Here is a 15,151-nt window from a genome sequence, read left to right as displayed (position 1 = left end):
GCCCTTTGAGACTATACATGTATTTGTTTGTTGTACCATAAATATTTATTGAGTGTCTATTGTGTGTTAGGCCTGTGTATATATATACTGATGTTCATATTTGAACCACAGACTCTGTCCTTATGAAGCTGATAGTTTACTGGGGACAGAGGTAATAAAGAGGTAAATGAAGAAATATGTCAAAAGAAAAAAAATCTAGTTCTTCTATCAAGAATATTCAGATAAATGAAGGATAAAGAATTTGAGTTCTAAAATATAGCATAATTGATTCTTCCTTTAGAAGTGGGCCTTTTCTTGTACTAGAAGTAAGGTTGAGATAAAAACAAAACAAAACAGTTTATAGCAGCATCATCAACAATAGCTAAATTATGGAAAGAGCCTAAATGTCCATTGACTGATGAATGGGTAAAGAAGAGGTGGTATATGAATATACAATGGATTATTACTCAGCCACCAAAAAGAATGAAAACTTGCCATTTGCAATGACATGGATGGAGCTAGAGTGTATAATGTTAAGCAAAATAAGTCAGAGAAAGACAAATACCACACGATTTCACTCATATGTGGAATTTAAGAAACAAAACAGATGAACATGGGGGGGGGGAAACAGAGAGAGGCAAACCATGAAACAGACTCTTAACTATAGAGAACACACTGAGGGTTGTGGGAGGTGTGGCGGGGCGGGCTAAATTGATGATGGACATTAAGGAGGGCACTTGCTGTGATAAGCACTGGGTGTTGTATGTAAGTGATAAATCACTGAATTCTACTCTTGAAGCTAATATTACACTAAATGTTAACTAACTGGAAATTAAATAAAAACTTGAAATAAAAAGTAATAAAAAGCATAAAACATAAAAAATAAATAAAAAGAAGCACAACCTTAAAAATATGCAAAACAAAACAATAGCAGAGTATAATGAGCTGGGACTGCTTTTAAGCAGACTGTTTTTTCAGACTAACTATAAGGATGCATGGGCCAACATACATGTGCTTATGGAGAGAAGGGTACAGGATATTTGAAAGTAGATATGCTTTAGAAAATATGTATTTGTTGAGCTGATGAACACATATGAATGAATGAATGAATGAATGAATGAATGAGGGTTGCAGGGAAGCAGTGCTGAGTAGTAAAGTCTTCAGAGTCAGAAATATCTGGATTTCAATCCAGGCTCCTTCTTTCTAGCTGTGTGAACTTTGATAGTTGGACCCCGCTGAGCCTCAGTTTTCCCATCTGTAAAATAGGTGGTTAAATTAGATTGTTATGTAATCTATGAGCACAGAGCCTGGCATATAACGTGTATGCAGTAGATTGGAACCATGTCAGCCTATATCCCAGGAGATACACTGGGTGGGTAGTGGTTGGAGATGGAAAGGGCAGCCAAGGAGCTGCACACAGGGAGCAGGACAGAGAGTGACATCTTAAAAATGAGAATTGAGCGGGAACAAAAGACACAAGGACGTGTCTGCCAGCTGAGAAGTTGGAATTTTCCACTTATCTGGATCTTTCTCTAAGGAGTGCTGTTGTTTTGTAGCAGTGTGGTTGTTCTTACCTGAAAGTGAAGCAGATGGGTTTCTTAGGATCTCTGAAAGAATTCAACCTTGAATGCATGTGTCTGCTTGTTAGCATGGCTGAAGGTCCTGTTACTGAATATATATGGTTGTAGGTCTGCATGCAAGCACTGCATATCTCAGTTATGCAGTGTTTTCTGATGTACAGGAAAATATTGCTTCTAGTTTATCCTTCTGCATGAGTCACTGTCAAGTTAGTAAGGTTAGTGTGTGTGTGTTTTACATTTTCCAGAAAACAATGTATCAAAATTCTGGGGAAAGAGCCTTTTTGGGGCTAAATAAGCTTTCAAATGGGTGACTGGTTTTTCAGATTTCCTTTCCTTTTCCCTTTCCCTGCTTCTCCCCCAGATAGTATATGGGAAAGCTTATGTGACCTCTTGGGGTGGGGAAAGAGAGCCTCAGATCTACCTGTTGGCTTCAGCTCTTGCTGTTCTGCTTTGTGAAGAGCTGGTTTGAACAGGTCATGCTGCTCATTAGGCTGAGATGGGACTGGTTCTTTTCTGGTTCTTGGGTCTTTATTCTGGCTCCCATTGCTAAAGCCCTTGGTCCCAGCCAGCTGGTCTCGTTGTAGTCTTCACTGGTGAGGGGACAGATTCCATGTTCTCCTATTGTCTTGACTCTCCCCTCCTGGGACCTGCAGGACTTTGAGACTTCTGGAATTCCACACACACAGACTGAGGAGAGCCAGAAGCATGGCAGGCTTCAAAAGCCATCTTTCCAGCCACCTGCCTTTTCAATGCTGTGTGCTCTTTCTTTCCCCCAAGTCAGTTTGGAAGTGACATTGAGCTGATTGCCAGTCTTCTCAAAGGGCAATAGTTTTGACCTTGTCTATACACTGGAATCAGCTGGAAAGCTTTTTTTTTTTTTTTTTTTTCAAATACTGATGCCTGAATCCCATGTCCAGAAATCATGCTGTAAGTGTTCTGGGCGTGTAGAGGTGATTCTGATGTGCAGCCACATTTGAGACTCTCTGCCCAGAGACTTGCAGCCTCCAGATTAGGAAGCAGACCATTAGCCTTTGTGTTTTGGGAGTCCATCTTGCCCATCCAGATGTTCCCATCATGCCCAATCCACTGCTCAAGGCTCCTCACCCGTGGTGGGCAGTGGAAATGAGGACGCAGACAGTAACTTCTCTATTTCACTTCTCCTTTTTTTTTCCTCTCCTAAAATCAGGAAGGAAGGGGCTTCTACTTTGCTTCCTTTTCTCTCCCCAACTCCCTTTACACCATATATCTTGAGTTCTTTTCACCATTGCCTTTGGTACCTGAATATTTAAGTTGCTTAGGCACTGATAGAACCATAGGAGCTTAAAGATTTTAGGAAAGAAGACCTTTCCTCTCATGATAATGCTTGATATTCAAGGCTATTATTTTAGGGAAGATTCAAAAATTCCATTCTAGATTTCAAAAACAGTATTTGTTCTGTCTTTTTGTATCTCTGCTATAAAAATTCTAAGTTCTACTGTAAGAAAGAAAAAAGTAGAAGAAAAGGAGGAGCCAATAATATATATAACGTATAACATTTAAATGTGTATTAGTCTGCTAGGGCTGCCTTAACAAAATACACACACTAAGGGGCTTAAACAATAGACATGAATTTTCTTGCAGTTCTGGAGGCGAAAATCAAAGTGCCAGGAGGAATGGTTTCTCCTGAGAGCCACAGTGGAAGGATCTGTTCCAGGCCCTTCTCCTTGTATAGATGGATGCCTTCTCTTTCTGCATCCTCATGTGATTGTTCCTCTGTACACAAATGTCCCTGGTCTCCCTCTGTGTGTCCAAACTTCCTATTCTTACAAGGACACCAGTCAGATTAAATGCCCATCATGATGGCCTCATTTTAATTTAATCAAAGACTTTATTTCCAAATATAGTTACATTCTGAGGTACTGGGGATTAGGACTTCAGCATATGAATTTTGAGGGGACACAATTCAGCCCATAGCAATGTATATTCACATACAAATGACACAGAAAAGTGAGAGCCTAAACTTTTATGTATTTTTAGCACCTATACAGTCCACAAAGCACACTTGTATTTTTTTTTTCATTTAGTCCCAACAAGTTCTTATAATGTATAACCCCTTTTTTATTTGGAGATGAGACAACTGAGGCACAGAAAGTCTAGGTGACTTTGTTCAAGGTCATTGGGATAGTAAACTAGAAGAGAACTTAAAACAAATGTATGTGTGTCCATTTCAGTGTATTTATGTTTCTATAGTATAGATCAAACAATAATAGGAAACATGATTAAATAATACTCCAGCCTGTACTGGGTGGGTGAGGCGGGGAGATTGAGAGAAATGACCAATGCATTTGTAGGAAATTAGTAAAAGTCCTAATCCAGAATGATGATCAGATCCCCAAGCTCAGTATGAATGGAGATTAAAGTAGAATACTGAAGATTGTCCATGAGGAATATGGGGTTTGGCTCACTAAAAGGGTTTAGACTGAGGTATTACATGAAGTTCTACATTAAAGGAAACTCTTTATGATAAAGATAAAAACCTAAACAAATAAGACCGAACATTGGTTATAGTCAGGATCCTTTACTCAGCTGGGGTAAGCTAAATGGAGAGCACAAAATGAATTGGTACAATCATGTCCCACTAAATTTTTAAAAAGTGTGTTTGACTGACTTATCTTACTGAATCTTCATAGCGATCCTCTAAGGAAGTTAGTACTATTATTTTCCTCATTCAGTTTTTGAGAAAATTGAAGCTCATATAGTTTGGAGTGCATTGCCAAAGATCATTCAGCCAATAAGTAGAAATGGGATTAAAATCCAAATGCTTTGGTTTGAGACTCCACGTTCTTCATATTACACTCTACCATTATGACTTTTCTTTAATTCTGCACCAGACAGAGATCTTTAACATCATAGAAGACCCTAAGATTCATGAATTGTTTAAATCCAGGTCCTAGCATGCTGCCTGAAACCTAGTACATTGTCAATGCTAAATAAGTATTAAAGAATAAATGAATTAAGTACAAAACGACTCCCATGGATGCCTGCTTGCATAGATTTTTCTCTTTTATTTCATTAGAATATTCTAAACTTATGATAAAATAATTTTTGAAAAATAGAGAACAGGAGTGAGGTTATCAGAGATTTTGACAAATTTCTAGAAGATAGAAAGCATGTGTCAGGGGGGATAATGCTGATACTTTACCTAATAACAGAGATCAACAGTATCCAGAACATCCAACTGGTGTTTTGTTGCCTTTCCTTAAATATGAACAAATAAACATTTGAAAAATATAGTATAATACAAGAACAGGTGCTATGATAAAGGAAAATGAAAACTAAGGAACTCTCATAATTTAAAAATATCATTTTCTATAACAAGTTTTAAAAGGATTGGAAAGTAAAGTCTAGGGAATCTCCAAGAGTGAATAACAAAATGAAAAGAGATAGAAAATGGAAGAACAAAAGGTCATAAATATGGCTGATGAATCCAGGGAGTCACATACCTGATTAACAGGTGTCCAGAAAGAGAACTGCATAAATATAGGGGGGAAAAAATCAAAGCATTAATTTAACTGTCCAGATCTATCTAAAGGATACATCTCAATTATAATGACGTCTAATTGTCTTGCACAATGAATGAAGAAAAGGCCATACTTAAGCATATCATTGTGAAATCACAGAATACCAAGTAAGAAGAGATTCTAAAAGCCCACTGAGAGAGAGTGAGCAAGAGAGAATGAATAGATTACCCCACAAAGAAACAAAATAGAGGAGAGCAATAGCATTAATAGTATTGTATTTCTTAGGGGAAATGAGTCTTCAACCTAGGATTCTATACCCAACCAAACTATCACTAAATTTTTCTGGTAAAAGAAAAACCATTTTTCACTTTGAAGGACTCAGAAAATTCACTTCACTCACTAATTTTAGTCAACTTCTCAAAGAAATTCCTCTATTGGATAGGAAGCCTTTTAGTGCGAGAACAGAAAACGCCAACTCAACTAGCTTGTAGAGAAAGACAATTATTATCTCAAATAACAAGAAATCTGGAAGTGAGTGGTTGACTCAATTATTTATCAGTGAAGTTTTAAGTTCTTCCCATTTTTCTTTTCTGTCACTCTTGGCGAGACACATAGTCCTTAGATGACTACTTTTGTTACAAGATGGTATCTGTAACTAGATATCACATGCAGATATGATGATAGAAGAAGGAAGGATAGTCCATTCTTGAGGGTCTTTTTTTTTTTTTTTAATTGAAGACTTCACTAGAGATTCCTCAGCAAGTTTCTCCTTATGTTCTATCATCTAGAATGGAATATATACACTCTTAACCATTTGCATGGTGAAAAGAGATAATGCAATTGGCTCAGCAAAGTACAGGCTCCTTAAATTGGATACTGGAATAAAAACAAGATTTGTTAGAAAAAAGAGAAATGTGTCTGCTGTGTGCTACAGCCAACCAGGTGTTAAACCAATAAGGAAGATAGGATATGTTGAAATGGATCCAGAAAAGAAGAAAAGAAAAATCCCAAGAAGAACAATATATATATATGGCCTAGAGGGCACAGGTTTAAATTGGATCAGAAGGACAGAGGGACCTAGGTAGGACAAATCTATGTGAAAACAGAATGTGAATTTTGATAAATATTTTTCGTATAAAGGCAAAAAAATAAAAAATAGGCATTTGAAGTTCCAGACAATGCAGGAAGCATTGCAAGAAAGAACTATAATCCTGAAAACCTGACTTAATTCTACTGTGTTCAATACTGACATGGCCATAATAACAGAGAGATTGCCAGTTGACTTTCAACTTCTAGAATCAGCTCATCAGTGAAAACTGTTTATAGAATGAAAGGTAACTGCCATCCATTTTGAAGATATAAAAGAAAAAGTGTGCATTTGAGAAACTGGTGCTAGAAGGTGGGGTGAGAAAGCAGAGAGTGGAAGGAAAAAGCAGGGATGCTAATATTCTTACCTGACAGAGTGGCCAGATAAGCAAAGATACTCTTTTTGGTTAATGGAACAAAAAGTAAAAAAAAAAAAAAAAAAAAAAAAAAAAAGAATTAATTATGAAAAGGTAAGGAATAGAGGACATAATTTTGATTTACTAAGATATTTGGTGCAGGGGGAGATAGGGTGAGGTTGTGTGAGCCAGATGCTAATTTATCTGGAATTCAAAAGATAATGTATAAAGTGAATAAGAAGTAGAGGCAAAAACATATATTATCTGGAGATATGGCACTAACTCCCAGGGGAAAAAAAAATAGCCAGAAAGAGTTCAAAGTATTTGCTGTGGGGAGGGGGATGGAGGGTAGGAGGGATGGGAGGCTTTTGTGTGTAAGCCCTTTTGATTATTTCTTATTTCAACCATGTGCACACATATCATTTGGTAATTGAAAATATATTGTAAAAAATGATGTATTTTACTCTCTATCATAAACCAGAAACTTTCTGTATTATGCATTTTCCATTTATAGCTGCGTCATGAACATTTTCCATATAGACTATTATATAGTCTTTATGATGATTCAATTAATGGCTATGTAATATTTCGCATGGTTTCCTTGGAAGTCCTGATCTATTTATATATATTCCCTCAGGCTCCCGGTGTCTATCAGAAACCAAAAGCAGTGGTTGAAGTTTGGGGGAGCAGCCTAAGGCCAAAGAAGAAAGTTTTTTTTTTTTCTTCTCAGAAAATAATTAAATCTTGAACTGGCCCACATTAGCACTGTGCATTAACGAAGTTCAAAGCCCAAGCCGACCTGCATGTCCTTGCTCATTGCAGCAGCCCTGGGTGGTGCACACACACCTTGAGACAGACCTACAAGGCCCAAGAGTGCTCCATGACAGCCTGGACAGCAGCAACCCAAGGCCGCCCTTTGCACTGACACTGCCCTCAAGTTCATTTGAAATGGGGGCTGCCAGAAAGATGAGGCTTCATTTGCGAAGCAAGGGCATGGTTTTAATTAGCCTTTAGATCCATAAAAAAGAGAGGGTGGGGGTGGGGATAGATTTATGGCTTTAAATTCTCTTCTATGCCGTTTATAAAAGAGTATTTATCAGGTGTGAGGCACATGGCAGTTCTGGGGAGTGCCAGACGGGATCAAAAGCAAAGCATAAAAACCATCCCCTTTCAACATACCTAATCTCCTTCTATCTATAAATGGCCACATTAACCTCACAGCTCAGAAGAGAGATTCATTCTGACATTTTGCTGTCTGAGGTATAAGGAGCAAGTGAGAGGCTGGCTTCTGTGTGCCAGGCCTGTCTTGCCTCCCCTTTGATGTTTCTCTCAGAAGAACTGAATCATGGCCTATAGCACTGGGGCAGGGCCCTCCTGCCATTGTGCTGGAGAGTGTCCCTTTTATAGGGGGGTATTTACATCCCTTCCCGGAGAGTATCAGATGGCAAAATGACTGGAAATTAGCAATCATTCATTCTTTCAGGGCTGTTTAGTCATCTCTCATGTGCCCCACACACTTGCAGGTATTAGTAGATGCTAATGAAGCAGAAGATATGATTTCTTCCTTCAGAAAACTTCAATGTTAGCTGGCCAAAAAAAATCCTACCCATAATGGACTTAAAGATTATTAAGATAATTTTTGGTGTTGTTGAGTTTTGGGAAAGAGTTGGCCTTAGTGAGTCTTCAGATTGAGTTGGGTTTTGCCAGGAAGGTGTGATATGGGCTACACCTTGAAGGATGGGTAGAATTTGAATGAAAAGGAGAAAAGGAGAGATGGAGGAAGCCATAAATAAAATTCCTGGGGCCAATATAAATATGGCACGTGGAGGGGAGAAGAGCAGAGAATACATGTTGGAAATATCTTTTGGGTTCAGTGGTTTCTGGATGTGTATCCCATCCTCTTGAATTGTGGCTTGCTGATCAACAAGAGCCTGCAAAGGGCAGATTCAGGAGGCATTTTTGCTTCTAGAAAACAAAGCAATTTTTCCATGATTTTTCTGCTTCCATAGCTCTAGAAGACATTTTGCTTTTCTTCTTCCTGCTAATTAGGGATATGCCTTCCCTGAACTAGAGTATCACAGTGTACAGTCTTAAATGCAGAGAAACTCTGAAGTTATCTAGGATGGAATCTCCATGAAAATAGACATTTTTGTTGAGTTTATTCATTCAGTGTTTAGTACAATGCCTGGCACATATTAAGAGCTCACCAAGTACTTATTGAATAAATAAATGCATGAAAGCCTAGCCTCCATTGAGGAATATCTGGCTCCTATCTGAAATACTTTGACTATCATCCCTTGTAACTCAGTTTTCTGATCTTTAAAATGGTGGTATTAAAAACTATTTTAACCCACAAAGTTCTGAGAATCAACTAGCCCTCAATATATTTTAATTTCTTTAATTGTCCCATACTAGACTCTTGGGAGTTTTTATGTGCATTTAGCTTTCAGGGCACTTAGTCTAATGGAGAAGGCAGAGAAAAACAAAACAGATCTCAAGTCAATGTGATAGTGACTAAGATAGTGGTATGCACAGGCTATTGTGAACTCCAGAAGAGCAACAGCTAACTTGGATTAGGGGTGCAAGGCAGGCTTCCTACAAGTGACAGTTGTGTGAGCACCTTGGTTCAGGTAAGATTTATTCAAGGTAAGTGAGGGTAGTGATACCGTCAAGGCAGAGGGTAGGTGTGAATGCCCACGTGCCCAGAGGCTGAACAATGAAAGGGTTGGGTGGAGGTGTGTTTCTGTGTACAGGTGAGCACAAACCAAATATGTACTGATCTGTGCAAGGATTGTCAATAAACCTTCTGGTGAAGCTAAGTAAAGCAGTAGAAGTCACATGAAGCCTTATTTTCTAAATAATGACATTTGGACTTTAGCAAAAAGTTGTAAGTCATGTAGGGGAATGGTCAGATTCACATTTTAGGAGCAAATCAGTACAGGCATGTATAGAGGATGGATGGGGGAAAAGATGAAACTGAAAACAAAACTGATGGTGATGGAAATCAATTAGGGAGCTACTAAAAGAATTTTGGGAAAGATGAGGAGAGTCAGGGAGCTTAAAGTATGTTAAGGGGGTAGAAGAGTTTGGGGGTAGATTAAAAGAGATTGAGAAATGTGGACTTAGTGGTGGCTGGCTGCATGTGAATTATAAGGAAAAGGGTAATGATTTAAGTGTATGACTTAGGCAACTGATCCAGTGGTAAACCAGACCGTAACAGCTGGAAATCTCAAGTCAGTGAATAATGTAGCACCCTATCAAATAGATCTAGTTTATATACTCTGTACTGGGGGGAGAAGAAAGGCACCTTTCATACATCCTCAGCCTATCCCCTACTTCTCCTAAGCAATTCATCTCAGGCTCCAAACTTGCTTCTTCCACCTACACTAAGCAGACAGTCCCATTTTGGAAGAGGGTTTAGTGAGCACCTCTTTTTACTAGAGCATACTTCTTAGAAAACTTACCTTCTACCTTCTACTGAAAGAGATTTATTTGACTTGTCTCTCTGAGGAAATCTGGTAGATGTGGGTTTTCTCTATTTGTTTCTAGTCATCTTTTAGCCATCACAATAGATTGTTTCCCTGAGCAAACTTCTGTCTGGTCTGCTCCATAATGCTTTTGTTAGTGTTATTAACTAAGTTGGGGACTATGAGATAAGGCATAGGGGATCTGGGAGTGGTGGGTGGGGAGTGGGGTGTGGTCAGGGAGCTCAGGTTTTGACCTGTCAGTCTCAAGAGCCTCTGGACATCCAAAACATGTCAAGAGGGCCGTTTCCTGCTTACAACCAGAGCTCTCAGGTCAATAGAGAAATGGCTTTGGAGAAGACACACAAAAGCTACAAAGCCTCCCATCCCAATGTGGACTGGTTGTCTTTCTTGTCCACTGCATATATGTCATCCTGGGCTTTCCTATCTCATCCTGGGGATCTCCTCCTGTCTCTTTTGTTGGTGTAGCTCTTTCCTTTATCTTATGTCTTCTTTCTTTTTGATCTGTCCTCTCATTCGGGTAGAAAGTAATTGTCCCGTAGATCCTGGAAGAGTATTTGGAAGTACTTTTTGTTCTAAATTGCCAGCTGAATATGTCTTTATTCTTGGCTCACATTTAATCAATATTATGGATGATACAGATTTCTAGGTAGAAGATCATTTTCCCTCATAATTTGAAGGCATGTTCCCTGTTGTTTTCTAGCAACTAGATTGGTTTTAGAATCTCTATGCCATTCTGACTTGAATCCTTTTTTTGTGTGGATAATCTAATTTGTATTTTTTTCTCCTTCTCATGGTTATTAGGATCTATTCTTCATCTCCAGCATTCTAAAAGTTCATTCATGATAATGTGATTTTGTGTGTGTCTATATCTCTGCTAGGTACTTAATGGGCCCTTTCAATCTGGAAACTCATGCTCTTTGGTTCTATGTAAATTTCTGGTATGATTTCTTTGATAATTTCCTTCCCTCCATTTTTTCTTTCTGGATCCCCTATTATGGATAGCTTTTCTGGACTTGTTTTCAGTTATATTTACTACTTTCAGTTACATTTAATACATTTCTGCTCTTAGTTTGTATGTCTTATTTTGGGTGAGATTTTCTCAATTTATTCAATGGTTCCATTGATATTTTTTAAAATATAGTTTAGGTATTTTTAATAACCAAGAACTTCTTTTTTAATGTCTGAATATTCTTTTTATAGGGGCATAGTTTGTGTTTCATTGACTTACAAATTTTATCTATCTTAAGTTCTCAATTATAGATAAAGTTTTTGTTTTCTTTAGCTGTCTGCATTTTTTTTTTTTAGAGGGGTAAGTAGTAGCAGAGGGAGAGGGAGAGAGGGAATCTTAAGCAGGCTCCATGCCCAGCGCAGAGCCTGACATGGGGCTCGATCTCACAACCCTGAGATCGTGACCTGAGCCGAAATCAAGAGCTGGATGCCTGATTGACTGAGCCACCCAGGCGCTCCTGCATTTTTTTTGTTTTGATATGTCTTTCATATTACAGAATTTCTTCAAATATCTGATATTCCTTGGTTTTTTGTTCATACTTAAAAATGATGCACTAAAAACTGTTTGGAATCTTTTTGTGCTTGAGTGGGGCTTGTGGACTGGTGGGGTTCTCAGTAGGGTGATTTGATTGGTCCCTTTTCTGAGACTCCCCATACATCAGAATCTTTCCTAGTGTATTAGACAGATTTCTCAAAGAAGAATCTCTGGTCTTATGTAGGGGAGAAATAAATCTGATTACCCCTTGGAAGGCAAGTTGGGGTAGGAGTACAGGTGAGGTCTTCACATATGGTGTGATTTAATGTAACCCTCCTGTTTCAGTGCAGTGTTTCCACACTCTCCCGAACCTCATGTCTTCAACTCTAGAATGTCTTTAGTTCAACATGTCCAGAAGGTAACTCTTTATTCTTCTGCTAGAATAAAGGATAGGCAGATGCCCAATTAAATGGCAGGAGTAAAGATTCAGGGATCTGGGAGTCTAGCTATTCCCACAAAAACCTCTAATAAATCTTTCTATTTTCAGTCTTATTTCCACCACCTTTTCCAGAAGTATCTTGTCTTCTCAAATTCCTGATCTTTTCTCAGATAGGGTAAATCAGTCTTTTTTTACTGCCAGAGGAAATTTTCTGTTTTCCTGCCCTGCTACGTCAGCCTAAAGTTTTGCTTGTTCCCTACTTTGCATCTCCTTGTGATATGTCAGTTATATCTCAAACTTAACATTCTAATACCAAACTCTTCATTTCTTCCCCATCCAGACCTGCTGCTCCCACGTCCTCATATCAGGAAATGACATAATCAATCACCAAGTTGCTGAGATATTCTTAATTATTTTCATTCTTTTACCTTCCTATTCAATCCATCAGCACATCTATTGACTTTACCTTCAAAGTATATTTCAATTCTGACTTTTCATTACCTTTACAAATATTGACCTGGACCAACCTGGTATTATCTCTCACTTGGATTACTCTTAATTGTTAATTCCATTTTTTTTTTTTTTGCCCTGCTAAGAATATTCTCTACATAGCAGACAGAGTGATCTTTTAAAGTCTAAATCTGATCATACATTTCCACCGTTCAAAGTACGCCACTGATTTTCCTTTATCTTTAGAATAAAATCCAAGTGTCTTTCCTTAGCATTATATGCCCTGTCTATCAAAATTCTATCTTCCACCATGACCTCTTGTTCTTACTGCTCTCAGCCATACTAACCTTCACTTCTACTGAAGATACTGAGCTTCTCTTGTCTCAAGACCTTTTGCTTGCTGGACCAGTTACCTGAAATTCTCGTCCTACAGATATTGTGATTCTGAAATAACAACTATTTCCATTTTCTCTCCGCACAGCGTAAGTTTCTCAATTCCAAAATCTTCTTTATCTATTGCTGTGTCAAAAATGGGCCCAGCGCATAGTGGGTGCTCAATAAATATTTGTGGAATGAATTATTGAAACTCCAATTTAGTGGAGTTTCCAGTGGAAGTGCCAATAAATGCATGCATTCAAATAGCCATCTTTAACTGGTACATGAACATTTTTTAAATACAGGAGATAATTAAATTACTAAGGAGCTATAACTTTAGCTTCTGTTTGAACACCTCAAATCATAAAAATTCACCATCTCAGAGGCAGTGAATTCTACCTTTAGGGAGAGCTCATAATTTTTTAAAAATTATGTTCAGCTTAAAACGCAACAACAACAACAAAAACAATCAACCTGATTAAAAAATGGGCAAAGGACTTGAATAGACATTTCTTTAAAGAAGATAATATAAAGGGCCAATAAGCCCATGAAAAGGTGCTCCGCATCATTAAATTTAGGAAAATACAAACCAAAATCATAATGAGATACCACCTCACACTCACTAGGGTGATTACTATTAAGAAAAACAGAGAATAGCAAGTGCTGATGAGGAGTTAGAGAAATTGGAACCCTTGTACACTGTTGGTAGGAATGTAAAAATGGTACAGCTGTTTTGGAAATAGTATAATGGTTTCTTAAAAAATTAAACATAGAATTATCATATGATCTAACAATTCCATTTCTGGGTATATACCCAAAAAATGGAAAGCAGGGGCTCAAACAGATATTAGTACACCCATGTTCATAGCAGCATGATTCACAATAGATTAAAGGTGGAAGTACGCTCATGGTGATTAAGGGATGAATGGACAAACAAAATGTTGTACATACAATGGAATATCATTCAGTCTTAAAAAGGAATGAAGTTATGATACATACTACAACATAGATGAAACTTAGGGACATTTTGCTAAGTGAAGTAAGCCAGTCACAAAAGGACAATTATTGTGTGACTCCAATTATATGAGGTCTCTAGAGTAGTCAAATTCATAGAGACAGAAAGTTGAATGGTGCTGCCAGAGGCTGGGCGAAAGACAGAATGGGAAGTTATTGTTTCATCGGTTCAAAATTTCAGTTTGAGAAGATGAAAACAATCTGGAGATGGGTGGTGGTGATGGTTGCACAACAATGTGAATGAACCTAAAGCCACTGAACTGTACACTTAAAGTGATTAATATGATAAAATACGTTATATGTATTTTACCATAGTTTTAAAAAAAACCTGTGTCCAGCTAAAATAGGCCAACCAGAAAATTTTATCTAAAGGACCTTTTTAGCCACAGGAGGAAACTCTGATAATAATAGTGGGAACATTGAAAGACACCAGTGATGGATCAGATTCCAAATCTTCTCTTTGTCAGACTCATCTTCCCACTCAAGTGCCTGTAACCTTTTCTCCATGACCTGTCTCCTCATTGCCCTTCTCTGTCATCCCATTTGGGAATAATAGAGAACCCCAAATTCAGCAATATTTAATAACGACAAGTAACGTTCTCAGTGTTTCTTTTATGAAAATGTTAAGTTCCTTGAGATGTTATAAGATATTTTTTGGAAATAACGGATTTCATGGTCAAATGAGTTAAACAGTTACTGTTTTTGCAGGATTTTTCCAAGCATTTAATTGGCTAATGTACATTGTCAGTTTCCAAGAACAGGAAGAATATTCAGAGCTTCTCTAGCATTTTTGGTCACAGCCTTCTATCTCAGCAGTTTCCCATAGAACATCATTTGGGGAAGTTGTCACTAGTGCAGTTGTTAACTCTGTTGTGTTTGCTGAGTCCCATAAGTTCATGAGTTTTTATAAGTGTGTGCTGCAAGCACAAGATTGACTTCTGGCTTTAGGCTATGGAGTGTTTCAGTTCTTGAAAAGAATTTCCCTGAATTGTCCTTTGAGAAAGTCAACGTGATTTCTTCTGATATGGTACAGAAACATATGCTTTGCATACACGAAAGATGCTGCCACCCAAAATAGACTCTTGCCAAGCTATAAGACAGATCATCTCACTTGAGTGCCACAAATCATGCTTTGAATTTTCCCAAGGCTCTGGAAGCACACAACTTTTATATACAGGTCTATAATTTTTTACTCAGAATCCAAAATTGCCAGATGTGTCTTGCAACTGGGGGTTTTGTAAATTTTAGAAATATAATATAATGCCTATGCCATTATAGTATATCCCTGCAAGGTCTGGACCCTCGCCCTATAAATAAAAGCAAAAGTATTGGCTGAATATTCATATTCACTAGGATAAATAAAGACTATAAACATATCAGTCTATATCAGCTTTTTTAAAA

This window comes from Zalophus californianus, chromosome 11, assembly GCF_009762305.2.
Source record: "Zalophus californianus isolate mZalCal1 chromosome 11, mZalCal1.pri.v2, whole genome shotgun sequence".
NCBI lineage: Eukaryota > Metazoa > Chordata > Mammalia > Carnivora > Otariidae > Zalophus > Zalophus californianus.
The sequence above is the reverse complement of the archived record's forward strand: the minus strand, read 5'-3'. Positions refer to the sequence as shown.